Here is a 20,809-nt window from a genome sequence, read left to right on the forward strand (position 1 = left end):
TGGTGCACTGTGAAATCCTTTTCCTTTGAGGTAGTAACCTCTGGTGCAAGGTGGTAAAGCATTTTACACTTTTGTCCTTTACAGGTTTCGTGTGTGTGTGTGTGTGTGTGTGTGTGTGTGTGTGTGTGTGTGTGTGTGTATGTGTGTGTGTGTGTACCCAAGGCACTAGCTCCCCCCACAGCTATATTTCAGTGATTGAAGTCTTTAATATGTCTAATCTGTCAGTTGTATATTAAGAATTATAACAACATGAGGAATTGGGAAAGTAAGAATTGAGAGCTCACAGACAATTGCAAGGCTTCTAGACTAGATACTAGATTACATGAACACACAACATATTGATTTGGTGAAGAAAGGCTATATATAGTGTAGAGTCGGGCTATGACAGATGGGGTTCACTAGCAACACATCTATGACTTCTAGGCGTCATTCCAAACTCTGAGACAAATTCACCAGATGCACGGCCTCTTGCCATTTTTAATGAATTCACTTTTATATAAATGAGAAGCATTTATATATATATATTTCTCCTATGGCAAAATACCTTGAAGGCTTTATAAGAACTTTTACTTTATTATTATTTTTTTTCCACTTAATAGATGTAACACCATATAGTAGTATGAAGTTACGTTGGTAATAACAATTTTTTTCTAATGAAACTCAGAGATGTCTAGATATTTAATACTTATATAAGATCACACAAACACCCAGTATATCTGTAATTTTTGTCTTAGAATTATGTTCAAAATGAACCCTTTCAGAGGTGGTAGAGAAGACTCACCTCTTAGCTCCTGGGTGGAATTCTGGAATCTCAGATCTATGTCCTTTGATTTTTGATATTACTTCTTTTGATTGAAACCCAGCTCATTATACATACACTTCATTTTAAATTTCTAATTATGAAAATACTACATGAATATAATTTTTTTCTGAAAAATGCTTTGGGTTGGGGTGGAGCCCAGTGCTTGCCAATCATGTATGATGCTCTGTGTTCCATGCTGCACATACATACCTTTCAGGATATCTAGAGTCCCATTGATGACTCGTCCATCCCAGCCAACGTCTGTTTCCACTTCCATTTCTTTCCCCTTCTCTGCCTGCTCATCCTGTCTATTGTCATCTATGCATCTCCTCATCATTCATCAGTCACCATTCTCTCCTGAGGTGGGTAGAAACCCTGTGGTTCCTCCATGAATGTTCTGTTCATGGTAGCATATCGTCCTCATCACCCCGTGAGGTGCTGCTTTTGATGTGCAGTGTCCCTGAAGTCCCTTGTTGCACTCGGACTTCGATTACTCCGTTTAAAGGCTCTATTCTAGCCTGTTTATTTTGCCCTTCCCCATTTGTTCCACATACAGGATTTTGTGTCCTTTCCCTATTTTGCTTTTTTTTTCTCTAACCGGTGTTCGAATGAGGTTTTTTTCTAAATGCACCCATACCTGCTTGTGTGAGGATTCCTTTAGGGTGTATAGCAAGAAATGGTGTCTTAGGTTTCTCTAGAGTCACAGAACCTGTGGGTAGTCTCTATATAGTAAGAGAATTGGTTGATGACTTACAGTCTGTAGTTCTACTCTCCAACAATGATCATCAGCAGCTGTGAATGGAAATCCAAGGATCTAGTGGTTGCTCAGTCCCAGGAGGGAGGCAGGCAGGCAAGCATAAAAGAAACTCTTCCTTCCAATGTTCTTATGTAAATCTCCAGCGGAAGGTGTGTCCCAGATTACAGGTGTGTACCACCAGGCATGGGTCTGGGACATGCTTTGTCCCAGATGACCTTGAACCCAGAGATCTCCTTGCCTTAAGCTCCTGGGATTCATAGCCACTTTGCCTCAAGATCTCCATACCAAGATCCAGGTTAGAAACTTGTATCTCCCAGCCTCAAGATCAGGATCAAAGGTGAGCCTTCCAATTCTGGGTTGTAGTTCACTCCAGATATAGTCAAGTTGACACCCAGGAATAGCCACTACAAATGGCGTTACTGGCCATAGAGTATGCACACTTCAAGTTTAATTGATAGAATCTGTGCCCAGTGCGGATTATTTTAAACTTTCTTTTAGGAAGTATTTTCCCCATTAATCATTTATTCACTTTACATCCAGATCACAGCTCCCTCTCCCTGTACTCCACTCATGTGGTCCCTCCACGTACTCCTTCTCTTGACAAGGCAGCCCAGTTAGGGAAACAGATCCACAGGCAGGCACCAAAGTGAGGATAAATCCCTGCCCCAGTTGTTGGGTAACTCACATGAAGACCAAACTGCATATCTGCTAAATATTGTGCATGGGGGCTTAGGTCCAGCCCCTTTATACTCTTTGATTGGTGGTTCAGTCTCTGGGAGCCCCCATGGATTCAGGTTAGTTAACTCTGTTGGTCTTGTTGTTTCTCAGTCCTCTCCCCAACTCTTCTATAAGATGAGCTCTGTCTAATGTTTTGCTGTGGGTCCCTATCTCTTTTTGTCAGCTGCTGGGTAGAGCCTCTCAGAAGACAGTAACACTGCTAGGCTTCTGTCTGCAAGCATAGTCAAGTATCATTAATAGTGTAAGGGACTGGTTCTTGCCCATGGGATGAGTCTCAAGTTGGGCCACTCATTGGTTTTCATTCCCTCGGTCTCTGCTCTGTCTTTATCCCTACAGTTCTTGTGGGCAGGACAAATTTTGGGTCAGAGGATTTTTGGTGCGTTGGTGTCCTTAGCTACAGGAGGTGGCCATTTCAGGCTCCACATCCCCCACTGCTAGGAGTCTCAGCTAGAGTCACCTCATAGACTCCCTGAATCCTCCCCGATCCTGGGTCTCTGGCACATCTAGAGATATGCACATTCCTCCTTGATTTCTCCTTCCTACACATGAGTCCCTCCCCACCATCGGAACTTCTTTAGGAACAAAGTTGAGCCAGATGATCTCAGAACAGAAGTAAAATGCTCTCCTCACATCCTCCTGTGTTCCTGGAGTATTCCTGTCTGCCAGAGTTTTTAAACATAACTTTTTATTACATGGTTATTGATTTTCTCCCTCTCTGATTCTCCACTGTCCCCGTCTCTTCTGTCCCCGCATGTACTTCGAAGCTGTGGAAGAGCCCAGAGAGGGCAGAGGAAGGAGGGTGGAGAGGTGAGGGAGAACGCACCCTGGATGGAACCCAACTGGTGTAGCAGAGACCACTAGCTCCTGTCCCAGCTAACTAGGGCTAGAGCAAGTTTATCTAAAAAGACGTTAAAAGCATAGCCTTTAACCTGCTTCTGCTGGGGCTGCAGTGTGGGCCCCACCCACTTCTAGCCAGCTGTGGAAGCAAGTGCCAGCCATACTCTTGGTGCACTGAAACTTGAGCGGAGAGACAGACAGGAGAGTCAGAGGGCCAGAATCTGATCCTGTGTCTCAGTACTACTTTTTTGCTGGAGTGAGTTTCTTCAGTTTTATATCATCGTTGAGAGAGACCATTTTATTTAGCTACATAGCAGATCAGGTGACAGAACACTTTCCTAGCGTCCACTAATCATATAGGATGGAATATTCTGAAAGCTTAACAGAAAATTCATGTTTGGGAGATGCCTGGTGCTGCTTGCTAAGATTGATTTTCGTTCGAAAATGTCAGTGTCTGTTGCTGTTCCTGCAGGTGGCCCCCCTGCCTCCTTGTCGCCAGAGCCCTTCAGTAGCTCAGGTTGGGGCTGCATCTGTCCCCGCAGAGCTTTCCTTTCTGCCAGCAGAAAGCTGGTTTGTTTGGCTGACAGATGGGGTTCCCCGCTTTGGCCCGGATGCACCTAGTTAAAGGGTTTCTGTTCGAAGCCTGCAGGGGAAGCCCAACTCCATATAGACCCCTGCTTACCAAGTTCCCTTCATGGTCACGTAAAGCAGTGAGGAAGTTTTTAATTGACATCGTCTACTTTTAAGAGGGCATAGTATGGGTATCTTTGAGAGGGCTCGCTTTGTCTTCTTTGAAATGTCAAGCTCTCAGTTCATTGGATGAGGCAGTAGGCTCACCTTTGGGCAGGAGAGACATCTATTATTGTAGTTTATCTTTTCCAATCTGGGTACATTAAGATCTTCTTAAAAGCAACAATCCCACAAACCTATACACAGTCTAAACCAACGCTTGAACTGCTTGAGTGATAGGTATGGTTAAAATAACAGTATTTAATGCCCAAAGCACATCAAATTTAGGTGAAGAGGATGCATTCTGCATAATGCCTGGAGATGTCTCATATGGTGTGGTTACCTAGCAACAAGTGGAAACTGTATGAAAATGAGGCGCTTATCTGTTTTTGAAGTGGGTGCAATGAAACTTATTACGCCAGCCTGCTTTGCTTGGCATGTTATTAAAATCACAGCTAATGTGGAAAGAACTGGAGTCTGTTCCCATTCGATACAGAGGCAGTGTTAAATACAGCTACTGTAAAATGTCAATGCTTTGATCAGGAAAATGAAACCCACAGCCTCCTTAAACACTCAGCATTGAGATGTTAGAAACTGATTTGCATTATGGAAGATTTATTAATAATGAAGGAGCTGACAGGATCTGTAGTGGTGACTTTAGAAGCTGCTTGTTATTCAGATTTAAAAAAAAATGCAGGGAGCCATTTATAGTTCTGTCCATAAGGGTAGCTTGGGAGAGCTCCGGATCTCATGGCCAGCTTGTATTTAACTGTCTGCTGAACGTATCGATGGATTCTAACCGCAGCCTTCTTAAGTTTGTTGAATTTGCTGAACTCCGATGTATGGGCTGGATCCATAGACGTTCTATTTTTATTTAGCGGCCTTGAAACAAGCTCTGAATCTTTTATTCTAGATACTGCCTCACACTTTGATGGAAGCAGAACGCTCGTCTCCCTTAGCATTGCTCTTGTTTGTGTTTTAGAAGAGTGAGTTTTACCCTAGGCCTGCCCTGCCTTTTCTTTGTCTGAAGTTCATGCAACTTCGCATTGAAGTCTTATTTCACACTTTATAAAAACAGAAAGTCACACCTAGAACTCTACCAAAATATCCTCTCTGGTGGCTGGATATTTTAACATGAGCTCACACCAGCTCTCCCATGGAGGAAAGAAAGTTCATGCGCTTTCTGTGCTCATCAAACACCTGTGATGACACGCAGAAATCTGGCACACAGGACCCAACTCTGTCAGTCGCATCCTGACATTACTTTGGGGGTTTGGAATGTGTTTCTCTGTAGCAGATGGAGCTATTAGTTAGCCGAGCTATCTTGAAGAATTGCTTTCCCAGGTAATCAGCTCTGCTCATTTAGGATGTCGTTTCCCTACCTCGATATGTCAGCTCAGGAAGCAGGAATGATTAATCGTTGCAAGTGGACAGTGGGCTGGAATAACTCTGTGAGGGGATCCAGCCCTGGTGTCCCCTGTACAGTGGGGACTTCAGAGTGCTACGTGGCAAAGCGAACAAGATGGAAATGATGACCGGGGTGCTTCCTGAAGCTTACCTGTCACTGTATAGAGTTGCTGTGGCAACCTGAAGATTTGCAATTCAGAGGCAGAGTAGAGCGAGACAAAATCTTAAGTCATGGCTGTCATTACAGTGGAAGGGGTGCCACCAACACCTGGCAGTCTCTATTACTTCAAGTTGTCTCTTTTCACACTCTGAGGAATAAAATGCATAAAAGATTAATATGCATAGTAAACCTTTTGGTAAAATATGTATGCGTTCTGCATTTCAGATGAGTGGAAGCTAAGAGTTCCACTCTTATTAGTTAATAATGTGCAAAATGGAGTTTCGGTCACAGTGTCAATGGTAAGAACTGGGAACCAAGAATAAACATACCAAGATGTCTTCTCAAGTTAAAAATCAAAAGAATGAATTGCTGTCCCTTCTGGAAATGCTCACAGTGTCTCCTTTGTGATCCACAAGGAAAGTTATGAGGCTGCTCAGATCTAACAATAGGTAGTTTTTGTTGTTGTTAATTTTACTATTTTTTTGTTTTGTATTTTAATTTCCTCTTGCTAAGTAATGAATATTTTAAGTTTGTCCAGGTGCAAGTGTAATCTGTGGAGATGACTGTTACAAGATTACAGTGAAGGATTCTCTTTCAAGGGGGAAGTCAACAAAGCCACTGTCATTTGTGCATGCTCTGTAATTTTACTGTTTAATGGAAACCCAGGATCTAACATTGAACTCATATCACAACTTCTATCCTTTGGTCTTTACCAGAACACTGGAGGCTGACGCCTGCCTATGTCAAGGCCCACATAAGTTTTAGCTTCTTGTTGCTGTTCTGGGTTATCTTTCCTGTTTGCTGTATTAAAATGCACATTTTTTATATGAGGAGGCCCAGCTTTTAGCATTTTCAAGACTTAGTGTATTTAGTAACCAGTTTTCTCTTCTTTGCTTTTTTCTTTTCTCCTTTAGACAATGTTTTGCAAGTGTATTTTAAAAGCACTTCCAACCAACTTTGAGTTTTCTTTTGAAGATATTTCTGAGTGTTAGGAATAAACACAGTGGCTAAAAACATGATGGTCAGTTCCTGACAAGTCTGGAGTTAAATCTAGAGGGCTGCTGTTACAAAGATTTGAAATATTTAATATTAAAGATTGGCCTCTAATTTTTCTCTCATCATTTTGGAGGTCAGATCACGCTGACCATTCACTTGTAAAATGTTGCCTTTGTATAAGGACCAGGATCCAGAAATCTGGGTTATGGTTAGGAGGCTGAGAAAACAAATAGATGTGCTGAGCTGCCTCACCTGCCTGATCGCTTAGCTGCCATGGGCTTGCACAGCTCCGGGCCGCTGATCTGACCTTCTCCCCACCATGGTGGTGTAATTGGAGTCAGCATTCTTGAAGATGGAGCCTTTTATTTTTGTGGCTTTCTGGGGAGTTGTAATGCCTACCTGCTTTTCCTTTTAATCAGATGTCTGAGAGCTACAGCTTCGGGTCAAACGAGCATATTCACACCTGGTTTTTACCGGGTTTTCAGAAACTGGAGAATTAGGTTTAAACGGAAACCTATTCTGAATAGTCCCATTTCAGTCAATGGCCTGCCTGCATACATCTCTCTCCAGCACTAGCTGGGCTTAGAGAAGGTATTGACACCTGTAATTTGTAACACAGTTAAAATTGTTTATCTGACCTGCACACACCTGCAGTCAAGGGGAAAACAGCTTATTTTTAAGTTTAGCTGTGGAATTTTGCTTGTATGCCCAGATGTCCCTTAATTCATTTGGTAGAAACTAATAGCAGTAGCAAGATTTCAGAGTTAATTGGCAGCTACTAGTGGAGAGTCCTGTGAATGGGCTGGAGGAACACCCTCAGGGCACAGGCCTGCACGCAGATGTGTGACAGAGCACTAATTCTGAGTTCACATAATCATCGTACAGAAATATTTAAGATGGGGCTCTATCAAGTCTCATCTGTTGAGACGTGATCCTTTTGTGTCTGGCAGGCCTCATGCAACAAATTTTCTTTCTTTTAAGTGATCCCTGAAGCTGTCAAGTTCATTTGAGCGAACCATACTTGAGGGAAACATGTACAGTGTCTCCGGCGGCTGCGGCGGCAAGCTGCTGATGACATTTTTAGAATTAGAATTTTTTTCTCTTCCCCCACCCTTGGAGAAACTGAACTTTTATTTAAGCTCCCTGCTGTTAACATTGGAAAGAAAAGTTATCTGTGCCAATGTTTGCCCAAATGGAGGAAAATGTTTGCATTCCGTATGCAGTGTTCATAGACTTGATGAGTTGAACAGTTTGGCACCGCTGGTGAGCATGCCTGCTTGGGGTTCTGAAGGGCAGGCAGAGATGGTGTTGTGAAGTTCTGCAGCGACTCTGTAACGTGTGCTTGCCCAGCTCTGTTCACTCGGGTCAGGCTCTCACTCAGAACTGACTAACATGGACTTGAAGGTCAGTTCTTCAGACAGAGATGTCTAGGTGGCTAAACATTGGTGCCCAAAAGGACATCACTTTTCTCATTTACTCAGGGTAAGGTGAGTTCAAACCCTGGATCAATCTCATTTTTCTTGGCAAGGTTGTGTGGTGAAAGGACCTTGAGTGTTTCCGATTTTGGCTGCAGTAATGCCAACTTTGCCAAGATGCATTGTGGTCTTTAACCCGTTCACTCTGGAAGTTTGCACCAGCAAATTCATCTGTAACATGTTGTAGACTATCTTATTTTTAAAAAAAAATCATTCTGAGGCTAGGGATGTAGCTCGCTTAGTTGGCAATGTGCTTGCCTACTATGCATGAAGCCTAGGGCCTGTAACCCAGCACTACTATCTACCCTTGGTTCATGCGCATATCCCAACCCTTGTAAAGGGGAAGCAGGAGGATCTGAAGTTCCAGGTCATCTTTAGTAACATAACTGAATTAAGGGCTAGCCTGAGATACATAAAACCTTGTCTCAAAATAGAAAGAAAACCAGAAGAGCATAATTAAGGTATGTGTGTGTATGTGGTGGTGGCGGGGGGGATAGCCAGATGTGGTTATACACACATAGAACCATAACCCTGGGGAACGGAAGCAAGAACTTTATGAATGAAAGGCCACCCTCAGCTACACAGTGAGTGTCTGTCTCAAAAACAAGCGAACTAGCATCGCCCAATTGCACTTTCACTGAACAAAATAAAAATATTTCTATATGCAAGATAGAGGTCAAGGAATAAAACATGTCCTGTCCAAAGTACATGTACCACTGAGAGATATTATGACAGCAGTGGGGGATTCTCTGATAAGTGTATAACAAATAGGGTAGACAAGAATCCGAGTGACAATAATTTGCTCCAAGACCTGTGCAAGGCGATTTAGGAAGATACACTTTTCTTTGGCCTCTCTCCTGCAGCATCATTGAATCAGGTAAATGATTCTGCTCTGGCTTTGTTCATCATTGGTAAGCCAAGAAGAACATGGCATGGGTCATTAAGATTTACAGCTCAAATGTAAATAATTCAGGACCCACAAACAATAATTAAAATCCAACTGTGGTACCGTGTGGCATCCGGTCCTCTGGGTCCCTTTGAGCGGGAACCTCTTCCATTTTGGCTGGAGACCTGTCCATCTGGGTACAGATGGTTGTAAGAGCTTTTTAATGACCTTTTCTAATGCCGGTGAACGTGTCTTTGGATACCATCAGAACCGATGGATGAGGAGGAGATAAACGGCAGGGTAGTGACAGCTGAGGGAGTAAATGTCCTGAATTTGTTAGACATCTGTAGAAACATGCAATTTATTGGGCAGGAAATTGTAAACAAAGCAGACTGCACCAACTATCAACACACCTGTGACACCCTGGGATGCCAGCTCCATGAGTGTAATGGCAACTTTCAGAGTTCGTGCCTGGAACAGCCTGTTGAACACTGCAGGAGTGCCAGCGCCCTTGGATGCTTCCTTTGCACATGGGGCCAGAGCTTGGCTGGCAGTATCAAGCAGTCGAGGACATGAGGAATTTCAGCCATCATGGGGAAGCCAGGTCTTAGTTTTCTGCTGTGCCTAGACTCTGTGTGATGATCTCTTGTGTGGCCTTGTCTTTGTGTATTGTGTTGCTGGGTGCTTAAGGCTCCAAAGAGCTCGAGAGTTGCAGTGTAGGACCTGGCCATGTTTCCCCTTTGAAGTTCTCCAGGTAATTCTCAAGCACACATCTGTTGAGAAATACATCTCATCTGTTATAAATACATCTCTTGAGTATTTCAAGGTGACCCTGGAGAGGATGAGATTCCTAAGGAGGCCATGGGAAGATACTATGGCTTTAGCATTCAAAAAAGCATCTCATCCTGTAGATAAGTATCCTTCAGGACATGGGCACAGTGGAGATGCAAGTGCTGAGGATGAAAATGTGTTCCCTTGATGAATCTGTAGAAGAGCCAGCCGAGTGACGCTGGGTTTGGATGTAAGCCACTTCTTGAGTCTCGCATCTGCTCCTAGCTCTGGATCTTCCCATTTAAGGTCCATTCTGTCATCATGCTCACCCAGTTTAACTAATCAGATTATTGAGTCTCAGAGGCTCATTTTCAGGTTCATGGTCAAAGATTTCTTAATTCTCTAGAGGATTCCATTAATTTCCTCCTTTAAAAGACCAGATGGGGTATTGGCTTTATGAACCTGAACACATAGCTTTCATTAACAGGGAGATTTTTGCAAACTGGAAATCTCTGGTGATTGCAATTTATAATTATGTGACGTAAGAATTCGAAAGGGATATTGTCTGTTTATGGTTTGTACTCTTTAAGGCAAAAAGGGGGTGTAGCAAAGGGATCCCCAGGAGACATTTCTTGGATGTTTTCCTGGGGTTGCAGAAGGCGGGATAAGATGTCTGTTGCCTGGAGTTCTCTGTGACTTCCTGAGTGTGAGAGAGTAAACATGATGAGGAGGAAGCCAGGCAGCAGGGGACTTGGTACCCAAGCCCAGCCAGTGGGAAGAGTGCTTGGAAATCATTTCAGAACCAGAGAAACAAAACTAGCAAATGGAGAGTGCTCCGGCGAACAGGAGGGAAGTCTCTCAAGATAAGATCTCCAGGCATGACTGTGGGGTGGGACATGTGGCCAGCAGCAGGCACAGCAAAATCAGATGCTTCTCCGACTTTTTGTTAATACATTCATAATTTCACCCATTATTTATCCTGTCTCTTACCTTCGGAAAAAATCTTCACTGGGCACTCACTTATAGGCCCCAGCTCCCCGTGCCTTCTCCTTCCCTCCTCCTGTAATATTTGTATTCTAAATTATGATTGAATGGGTTCCTGAATCTTTTATCTTTAGTAGATTATAATGTTGTATAGTTTATGTAAATATTTGTCTGGAGGTGCCTTAAGTACTTGCTCCCGTAAAGGCTCACATCTGAATTGTTTTATTGCAGTCACTCTGTTTAAATTAAGCCCTAATCTCTTCAATCCTATTGTCAAGGCCTCACTCTTGGCTTAGGTTTAATGGAGGTAAAATTTGGTTAGCTCCTTCATGTGGTATATTTAATTTGATTTTTCAGGTAGTGATAAACATTGGGGTTTGGGCTATTGGTTCATTGGCATTAATATGTAAAAGCCTTGATCTCAAGTATGGAACAGTTTAATGCACTTTGCAGCAGAAATGTTTTTAGATGTATAATGTGGGGTGTGTGTGTGTTGATTCTGATTCTGCTGTGGCTCTCAGCAGAAGCAAACCCCCAAATGCCTCACGCTTTCTAGAGGCTAGCATTTGTTTCTGGAGTCCTGGAAGGTAGCAGTTTGATTTGTGCCTTTCAGTTCTCATGTTCTGTAGGAGTTTTCTAAATATAGCAGTCTCAAACGTGAATAGATCACATGATGCAGCAGAGACTCTACTGTCCATTCTTGTTTAAGCTAATAGTCCTACCCATTTGGACATGCCATTCCTCAGGGCTATGATGTTGAAAGACTTTTGTTTTTTTCTAATGGATAACAAAAGCATACAAACCCAGCCACTACAGTGTAAATGACTGGCGTACCCCAGGACTGGCAAGGCAAGTGTTCCCCTAAGATCTTACTTTAATGCTGCAGTGAAACCTTCCTAGTGCTCTCAGATAGTTGAGGAGGGCAAAAACATTTCTTCATGCCAATCCAATGTGTTTGCAAGTCATTAGTGCAGTTTCTTGCTCATTTCTGAACTAGATAGTGAGTCAGAGCCATGTCAAGGTATATGGTAAGAGTACCTACAGCATCTTTTTTAATACAGATGTCCTCTGCTTTAAGACTTGATGTACTGACATCTGAGCTGTGCCTGCCAGGGATACTCCAGTTGCTTGAGCACAGCAATGAATGACTTTGCAAAGACTCACCACAAATTTCCTATATACAGAGAGCACCCTTCGTCATGTAATGCATGATTCAATTAAAATGTTTTGATTTGCGTTTAAGTTAGCAGGAATTGACTATCGAGGTAACATAACAGTTTAATGAGCTGCTGGGGGGAGATTGTGCAGTCTCCAGCCAGCCGCTTATCAAGTGAGTTGAGATCTGTTTCCCCCTGATGGTTTAAGAAAGACAGGTACTGGGCCATGTGCTTCCTTTAGTGTTTCCTTCTCCCCTGTGTTGCTGTAAACACACTGACGTGTACAGCCTGAGTGATGTTTACATGTCTCTTTATACATAATAAATGGCCACCGCAAAGCTTCTCAACCCACTGCAAATGCTTTTGAGTATATTGTTCTAGAAACTCCACCCCCATCTCATCTCTGCTCTCTTATTAAATCACATTCCTCATGGCTGACATGATTCGGTCTAAACAGTAACTATTTTAGTTTTCAAAAATATTAAAACATTGCCCAGATCATTTTCTGATTTTATTACTTCCCTATTTTGATGCCCAGGGTTGAGCCCAGGGCCTTGAGCATTCGAAATATATGCTGTACCACAAAGGTACACTTTAGCCCGATGGTATTTCTTCTACTAGCTTTTCTTATTTATTGTTTGCCTGGACTTTTTGGACTGTGAGTACAGAATCTACCCCCATCCCCGGCTCCTCCACCCCACCCGTCTGTAATCCTTGCAGTTAAGCAGCATGAAGTTGGTCTGTGGCTATACAGAGGAGCCGAGACTCCTGCAGTATCATAGGACTCGAGTTACGCACTGAATCTGAAAATAAGGAGTTTAGTCCTAGTGCAGAACAGAGCATGTGCTGGGGTCCTGGAGTACAGGGTGAATTTAAATAGTGTGGTGTGCTTTTATCTGTGCTTGTTGCTCTAACTGTCTCTGCTGCTTAAATACTGATAAGGAACAGCTACAAGAATACTAGATGTGATTTGTGCTCCTCGAGCTTACTGTTACCCGGCAGATTTATGCATTCCATGTTGACAGTGTGAGCAGTTCGCTTCATATCAGGCTTTAGTGACTCTGATGGGCAAAAATAGAAGCATTATTGTTTCATATTTTTTTTTACTCTGGAGATTTAATACAAGAAAGCAGAGGACAATTGGCCAAAGATGCACAGCTTTGAATAGGATTCTTGCTTTTCACAGAAATGTGTCTTTGATTATCTCTTCATAACTGCATGACCCAGAGCTAAAATTTTCTGTCAGGGTCTTCGGTGGAGTTGTGTATTAGTGGCGTGACTTGGCATTATCGTCTGAGGTACTGTGCCATGGCACTACTTAAAATGCTCAGAGACATGCAACTGGCACGGCAGATAAGAGTGGACGGAAGGGCTTCACAAGCTGCAAATTGCTGCTGTCTTACCAACGTTTGTGTTTGGGGGCTCCATTATGTAAGAAAAACAGTGATGCCTGGCTAAGTTCTTCAACGCTGAGATCATTCTGGCTTTTTCTTACATGCAGTTTCTCCCCCCTCCCCAAAATCTACCCTGTTTCTTTCACTTGGATTGGAATCATAGTTTGATCATTGTTTATATTTTTTCTTTTCCTTTTTTAAATGACAAATCTGTTATGACCTATTTGCCTCCTCTGCTAATTTCTTTTGCACGGGTCTCTGCTCATAACTTTTGAAAGCTCATAAGCGGACTCTTGAATGCCACACGCTGAGGGTTGAACTCTTTGTAGAGAAAGAGTGCAAGGTACATAAGCGTAAGCAACAATTGGCTGTCTGCAGACTAAAATTGCTCTTCCGGGTGTCACCTTGTTAGCTCTCCTGGGAGTTATTTCCTAATAGCACCGTGAGGTGGAGGGAACATTCCACTTGTTCCCAGGTGTGAAAGCAGGTGTGAAAACGATCTGAAAGAGGTTAAGAGATGTTTCCCCGAGTCACTGCAGCCACTGTGTGATTCAGCTGGGATTTGAAACCATTTTTCAGGCTCAGAATTTCTCCTTCATTTTCACTGTGTTAGAAGAGGTGTAATTCGGCCCCGGTGCAATTCTGAAGCTGAAGTTCCCTTTAAAATTCAGATCTTGTAGGGAATCCTCTTTATTAGAGGATAACTGATGTGTAAAGAAAGGTCACCTAAGTGAACCCACTTAAAGCAGGTATCAGAAACTTCATAGTAAATAGAGACAGAGAGAAGCGAATTAAACTTTACTGTGCTGAGTGAATCCTGAAATTAAAAATGTTATTTTATCTTATATTTAGCAACACTGAAATTTTAATCCCACCTCTGTGTTAGTTCTTACACCGAGTCAAGAGGTGATTGTTCTCAGGGCAGTTTTCCTGACCCAGTTGGGTGGTGGAAAACCAACACAGCCCCTGACTTAGTCTTTTTTCCTGCTGCTGTGAGACGTGACCTGACAAAAGCAACTTAAGGGAGAAGGCTGCGCTGGCTTACAGTTCCAGGCACAGCAAGCATGTCAGGGTTGGGAAGGCTGCAGCTCAGTGGAGGAGCGAGCAGTGCAATGAATGCCAGAGCTTCCCAGTTCAGGGCTCCCTGCCCAGGGAATACTCTACTCACAGTGGATGTGTCTTCTCACCTCACCTCGGTGAGCACAGTCAAGACCGTCTTCCATCCACAGGCCATGTCTTACCCTCAGGTGGCACGTGTAACTCCAGTGTGGTAGTTAGCCCCTTGTGAGTCCAGCCAGCAGTGTGGTCTTGTTCCGAAAATTTGTCTTGTCCTACATTCTCTAGTTCAGAACCGAACCTGCTAGAAGGCTGTGTTGTTCTGCTCCTATGGAAATGTGAATGTAAATCACTAAGAAAGCACACTCGGTCTAATAACAATTAAAAAGATTCAAGCCGGGGCTGGGGATTTAGCTCAGTGGTAGAGCGCTTACCTAGGAAGCGCAAGGCCCTGGGTTCCGTCCCCAGCTCCGAAAAAAAGAACCAAAAAAAAAAAAAAAAAAAAGATTCAAGCCTGCTTTGTAAAGCTGCTTATAAAAGCAGGTTCAGTATTTGTTTTTTAAATTACTGGTCTGCTTCATAAATTTGTTTACAGGCTTCCTCATTTCAACTTATTTTAGCCTCAGAATTGTCGGGTCCCCCCGCCAAAAAAACCAAAAACCCAGTGGGATTAAACTAGAACATTTCCGAGCTTCATGCTAAAACCTTTTGGCCTGCTGTAAGTTTTATAATCTTTTCTTAAATCTTATAAAATATTTAATAAAATATCAGATAGTCAAGTAAAGGGGCCTCAATTTCTTCCTTTAGTTACTGTATTGGAGCTCTTGTTATATTTTAATTGACTTTGCATTTTATCAGATTCTGGTCCCGTTCACAGAAATGCACCTTCAGGAGTTCCCACTGGCCTGTGAAGGTCTATGATACTAAAACCAACAAGGACTCAATGACTGCTTACAGCAATGAATTCTGTCCCCACGATTTTTCCAAAATAGAATTCTACTTCCTTGGACCAAAAAAATAATTACACCTGTGTTTTTTTTTTTTTTTTTTTTTTAATTTCTTAAGGGGACAATTAAGTCAGACTTTTTGGAGTCACCAGTGAGTGAGACTTCTCTGTTGTGTTACGTGACATGACAGATCCTGTAATGGCCATCCCAGTTGTTAAGCATATTCTGCTGTTTATTAAGCCGAAAAACGTAAACCTTTCCTATCATTCCGTAACTAAATATAGCCCTGAAATTTTATCCCAAGTCAGGAACATTGTCCAAATCGGCTTTGATGTGTGTAGGACAGTGAACAGTCATCGAGTGGTACAGATTGTGTTAAATGGGCCTGAAATAATGTTCAGGAGAGAGAATCACTTTCTATTCTTCTTGACACAAACAGTTTGTCACACACATGCGTCCCTCTCCCCATCTTGTTAGCGTAGTTGTTACACTTTCTATTACAAGTTTTATTTAAATCGTCTAGTTTTCCTTGATTAGGTTTACGTGAATACATTGCAATTACAGACAAGGTATTATTAATATATGCAATTAAACATGTAATTAATATGTGTAATTACACAGTTAGAGGCGTGCCAGAGCTGGGCTCTATGCTAATTTATTGTCTAGTTATTGCACATGCAGAAACAGGGCTTTATGTGCGTGGCACTTAACTCCCACTGTAAATCCACAGTGCTCTGTCATCAGAGTGTGAGCCTTTTCATGTGAGTTCAGGAAATCATTTTTATGGTCATGCAAGCAACTGGATTATGGTTGTCCTTTGCTGTAGCTATAAGAAATAGCCCACCCAGAGAATCCACAGAAGAAAGTTGGTGTGAGTGCATGGCTTAAATGTTTGTGTATTTAATGTTTTCATTTCCTTGTTATGTTCAATCTGTTAAATTACTTTTCCCCCTTGAACTCTTAAGCCTTTGGTTACTTTCTTTCTTTTCTTTCTTTTTTTTTTTTTTTGGTTCTTTTTTTCGGAGCTGGGGACCGAACCCAGGGCCTTGCGCTTCCTAGGTAAGCGCTCTACCACTGAGCTAAATCCCCAGCCCCTCTTTCTTTTTTTTTAAATCCCAGAAAGTACTTTCTATCTGTCTGTCTGTCTGTCTATCTATCTATCTATCTATCTATCTATCTATCTATCTATGCCATCATTAGCAACTGGAGTCTTACCCATCTCATCTTTGATCACCTATAGTTTTGTAAGTAGACTTGATCTACTCTGCTTCCCAGAAATTCTATGACTTCCTCGATCTGTTCCCAGGTCTACCTCTTGACTCTGTTTCCATTTTTTTAGGAAAGAGTTCTGAATTGAAACTGTGGCAAGAAAAGAAAAACAGCCATGTTCTCTACCATTGTACAGAACTGGAGGGGGGGTGGAAGCTACCCGAGAGAGTTCGTATCTGAGAAGTAAGAGAGGCAATCAAGGTTGGCACTTGGTTGAGTATAGGTGCTGTCTAATGAGCTTTGCCTGTGAGGGAGGGACTTCACATGGTAACATGAGGCATACTTAGGCATGACACCATTAGTGTGCAAAGACTACCTGGTCGTAGTTCATTCCAGTGTGCTCAAAACATGCAATGTGCTGTTTCCAGTGTCTGGTTAGGGTGTTGAGGATGGTCCAAGGGCTGGCTCAAGAGTTATATAATTTTGATATAACGGATTAAGTTGATATACTTCCCTCAAAAAACATGAGCAATGAAGTTGACTGCTGTCTGAGTAGGCACGTTTCCAAGGGGGACCTGGGAACAGATGCGTTGTCTGTTCTGAGTACACTGGGATCCGTCCATGCTTTGCTTACAGACCCCCGTCTGTCTGGTGCACTCTGCCCTCTAAAAGCTTCCTGAATTGCTTTGTAAACAAGGCAGCTACTACAGCTGCAACTGTTGGAGTTGGACTTTTGCCAGCTTGAAATTTATCCCTGCCCCAATGCTATATATCTGGGAGCAGGAAAAAAAAAAAGAAGAGAAAAAAGAGAAAAGAAAGCACAGGGAAGCATTCGTTGAAAAAAAGACTGTGTGGAAGGTAAAGCAGTGAAGATCTCTTGAGGCTGCAGGCACTTTCTGGACTATTTTGACTTTTTATTCTCTGCCACCGGATCAGGTTTCAGCTCTTCTCGTGCTTTCTTTGCACCACTTACTCAGTTGGGCCATTGCTTCATTAAAAACCCATCATTCCAGTGTCCTTTATCTTTGGGCTTCCCTTGGCTCAAGAGTACTAGAGTCAGCCCTTGAGTGAATGAATGGTGATTGTTTTTCAGAATTTCTCCCTTCAGCATGCCAGTGTTTAACAATTAAGAAAGAAAAGGAAGAAAGCAGAAAGGGATGAAGTAGGGAATGGGACTTCTTAAGAAATCTTGTTTTCGGATTGTCCTACCTGGCAGTTGCTTCAGTGGCTGTGCGCTGCGTGGATTACACGTCCCTTTTGTGTGTTACAGAGCGGTGTTGAGTGCCTTCTCTGAATGTCAGAATACCAGTGTCTTTGCAAAAATTGAAGTTGGACTGTGCTTTATTATGTCCTCGGCTTGTTGATGATGTTGGCGCTTAGCCGCTTTCTTCCTGCCTAGCTATTGAACTCCCCTGCACAGGTGCGCTCCTGTCCGCCTCCCCGTAGACGAGGATTTAAAGTTCATTGCTCATCTCTGTGTGCACTTAACGCTGTTCAGGCTGCTGCATTGACCTCTTTGGACTGGCGATGTAGACATTGTGCAATTAGGGTTGGCGTTACCGATTTTGTGTGCTTTTAGTTTGTTTCTCATCGCCGTATTAGAGCTAAAATCATTTCATTTTAGTAGCCGCAGAAAGCACAAAATGTTGAATTTCCTGCCAATATTCTTTTTTTGGAACAACATCAAATGTAACTTTTCTGCTGGAATAAGTATTTTCTGGCCAACATCGTTTCCTTCCCTCAGCTCCCATTGGCTTCTTTTGTCACAGGGTTTCAACTGTCCAGGAACCCGGTCCACAGAAGAAGGATGACTTAACTACCTTTCTGGAGTAGAGTTGGTTATGGATAAGGGTTTGCAGTAAGAATGTGTGGGCTCTCCGGCATGTAGTACTCCACAGTAAAAGGAGGATTAAGTCACATTCCCTGGAGCATCATTGGATGACTCCTTCCCATGTCCTGAGACTTTAGATCTCCCACCAGCACAGTTGTGAACTTGCCCACAGCTTTTGGCCACCCCACATGAGTGCTGGCCTGCACAGCAGCACAGAGAACCAGGCCCTCATTGATTTATGCCTTTTGGTTTCAGTCCCAGATCTTGGATCATGCAAGGATTTCAACTGATGGCTTCGGCCAACTAGCTGTAGGCTAAAGAAGTGAGCTATTGTGTCAGAAGGAAAAATTGTTGTTTGAGGAATTAAAATGACACTTTTTGGGGGGTAGTCAGAGTTACCAATCTAGTATAGGGGTGTTTTTATTTTGTTTTTTAAAGAAAGGCATCATTTGTTTTCATTCTCGTGTAAAGGTAAGAAACAGCCCAACTTCTGTCTGAGCTGTTGCCAGTGTCGACATTACCACCTCCTTTAAGGTTTTCTTTTTTTAAAAATGAGTCCTGTTTTAAAATTGAGTTTGGAACTTGTTGCTCAGTTTGGAGCCCACAGGGAAGGAGAACAACTTTTTAGAAATTTGATAATTAAGGGGCTTATTCATCATTCACACTGGCTTACCACACTGCTCTTCAGTATACAGAGACTAAAATGCCAGGACAGAGTTCAGTTTGAAACAACTTGCTTTCGTAACTGTGTGAGGGAGCCTTGAAACCTTCCTGATGTGGAAGGCCAGATTGTTGGGCACTCGCTGGGCCATATCATGAGCTTTCATAAAGTCAACCCAACCTTTCCATGTTGATATGCTGCCATGTTCCCCTATGGCCCCTTTCACAATCAGTGTGTCTGCCCTTCAGCTTGAAAGATCACAACCACAGGTTAAGGAGCCTGTGGTAATCTAAATGAAAATGGCTCTCATAGGCCCATAGAGAGTGACATTATTTGAAAGGATTAGGACACTTGGCCTTGTTGGAGTAGGTGTGGCCTTGTTGGAGGAAGTGCGTCACTGGGGGTGGGTTTCGAGGTTTCAGAGGCTCAAGCCAGGCCCAGGGGCTCACTTTCCTGCCTGCTGACCCCTCCAGCACCATGTCCGCCCCCCTGCCATTACGCTTCCCACCATGAGGACAGGGAACTAATTTCTAAAACTCTGAACTGTAAGCTAGACCTAGTGAAATGTTTTCCTTCGTAAGAGTTGCTGTAGTCATGGTGTCTATTAGCAATAAAAACCCTAGGAGCTAGAGAACACATTTTTTCAGCCTTGTGGAATTAATGCACAAGCAGCAGTGCATTGAGGTCACTGGCACCATTGGAGCAACTGTTGACCACTAACACTTCATTTGGAGAAGGGTGGTGAATGGGGTCTTTGTGGTCTGTACTGAGGAGTGTGGAAACGGTGGCATGTTGACCTTTCAGTAGACCACTGCACTTGTTCATCGTGAAAGCCAGCAGTCAGCTACAGCTGTTTTAATTCTGTCTAATAGAGGACACTCTTTATATATGTACCCAAGAGTATTTGAGTTTGACTTTATTATTATTATTATTAATTACTATTATTACTATTATTATTATTATTATTATTATTTTTATCATGGCTCCTCAACTACGGGGGTGCTTCATACTAGTTACCACCAAACACACAGCTCTCACAGTGATGCCTGTGCCGGTATTCGTCTCAGGAAATGTGACTTTATTTGGCTATATTTAGGCCTCGTTAAACTTACTGCCAATTATCTGTGTTTTGTTGTTACTGTGTTTTGTTTTTAAAAACAAATGTCCTTAAGATTTAACATTCCCAGCGTACTCGGGGTCTGCAGCTCACTCAAGGAGGGTTTGAGTAAGTTTCTTCTCAAATAGAAATTCTTTCTGATGTGACTGAATATATGAATAATGAGCAAGTGTCTGAATGTTTTTAAGGAAAGAAAGAGGAAGCTCTATTTTTAGAGTATGGGGTCTAAAGATACTCTTTATGTTTACATATCAATATGATTTTGGGGGTAAATCTTGATAGGAAAACTATATAAAATTAAAAAAACAAACAAAAAAAAACCAAAACAAAAAACAAACAACCCTACCAGGTTAAACCAAAGCTGTCCCTCAGTGAGGGCGGCTGTCTGAGATACAGGTTGTTACCGAAACCTTTCCCATTTGTGGAAAGGCCTGTCTACGGCAGTAGAAGAATGCATCATCGCACAGAGCATTGCCAAATCTAGATGTGCTTCTCTCTTCCCTGGTCCTAGCCCTCGCCCTCTTTCCTAGGGTTAGGCTGTGTCATGTTACTGGAGATTGAACCCAGGGCCTTGAACATTTGAGGAAAGCTGTAGGAGACCACTGGGGTCTTTTCCTAACTCCGATAATCTTCATTGTAGAGCTCATCAACTCTCTCGGTTTTAGTCATTTTGTTAAAAAAGTGTGTGTGTGTGTGTGTGTGTGTGTGTGTGTCTGTGTATCTGTGTGTAGGTCCATGAGGATGCGTGTGTGTGTGTGTGTGTCTGTGTGTGTGTGTGTGTGTGTGTGTGTGTGTGTGTCTGTCTGTGTCTGTGTGTGTCTGTATGTAGGTCCATGAGGGTGCTTGTGTATTTGTGTGTGTGTGTGTGTGTGTGTGTCTGTGTGTGTCTGTGTAT

The 20,809-nt window shown here is 42.7% G+C and overlaps 1 protein-coding gene and 1 long non-coding RNA gene across 9 annotated transcripts in view; one reads left to right on the plus strand and one right to left on the minus strand.

Annotated features, from left to right (window-relative positions):
- Cadm1 (cell adhesion molecule 1) overlaps positions 1-20,809 on the plus strand; it is a 330,891-nt gene that overhangs the window by 75,276 nt on the left and 234,806 nt on the right. The window lies entirely within an intron of this gene.
- Positions 1-20,809, minus strand: part of LOC102550632 (uncharacterized) — a 42,726-nt gene that overhangs the window by 8,661 nt on the left and 13,256 nt on the right. For 2 of the 3 annotated variants that reach the window (XR_010054154.1, XR_010054153.1), the window contains exons 2-3: positions 14,281-14,477; positions 5,422-5,578 (exon numbers count right to left, since the gene is read on the minus strand). This is a non-coding gene — a long non-coding RNA (uncharacterized LOC102550632). The remainder of the gene's footprint in view (positions 1-5,421; positions 5,579-14,280; positions 14,478-20,809) is intronic. The other variant, XR_005488643.2, reaches the window with a different exon arrangement.

Source organism: Rattus norvegicus, chromosome 8, assembly GCF_036323735.1.
Source record: "Rattus norvegicus strain BN/NHsdMcwi chromosome 8, GRCr8, whole genome shotgun sequence".
In the NCBI taxonomy this organism is placed as follows: domain Eukaryota; kingdom Metazoa; phylum Chordata; class Mammalia; order Rodentia; family Muridae; genus Rattus; species Rattus norvegicus.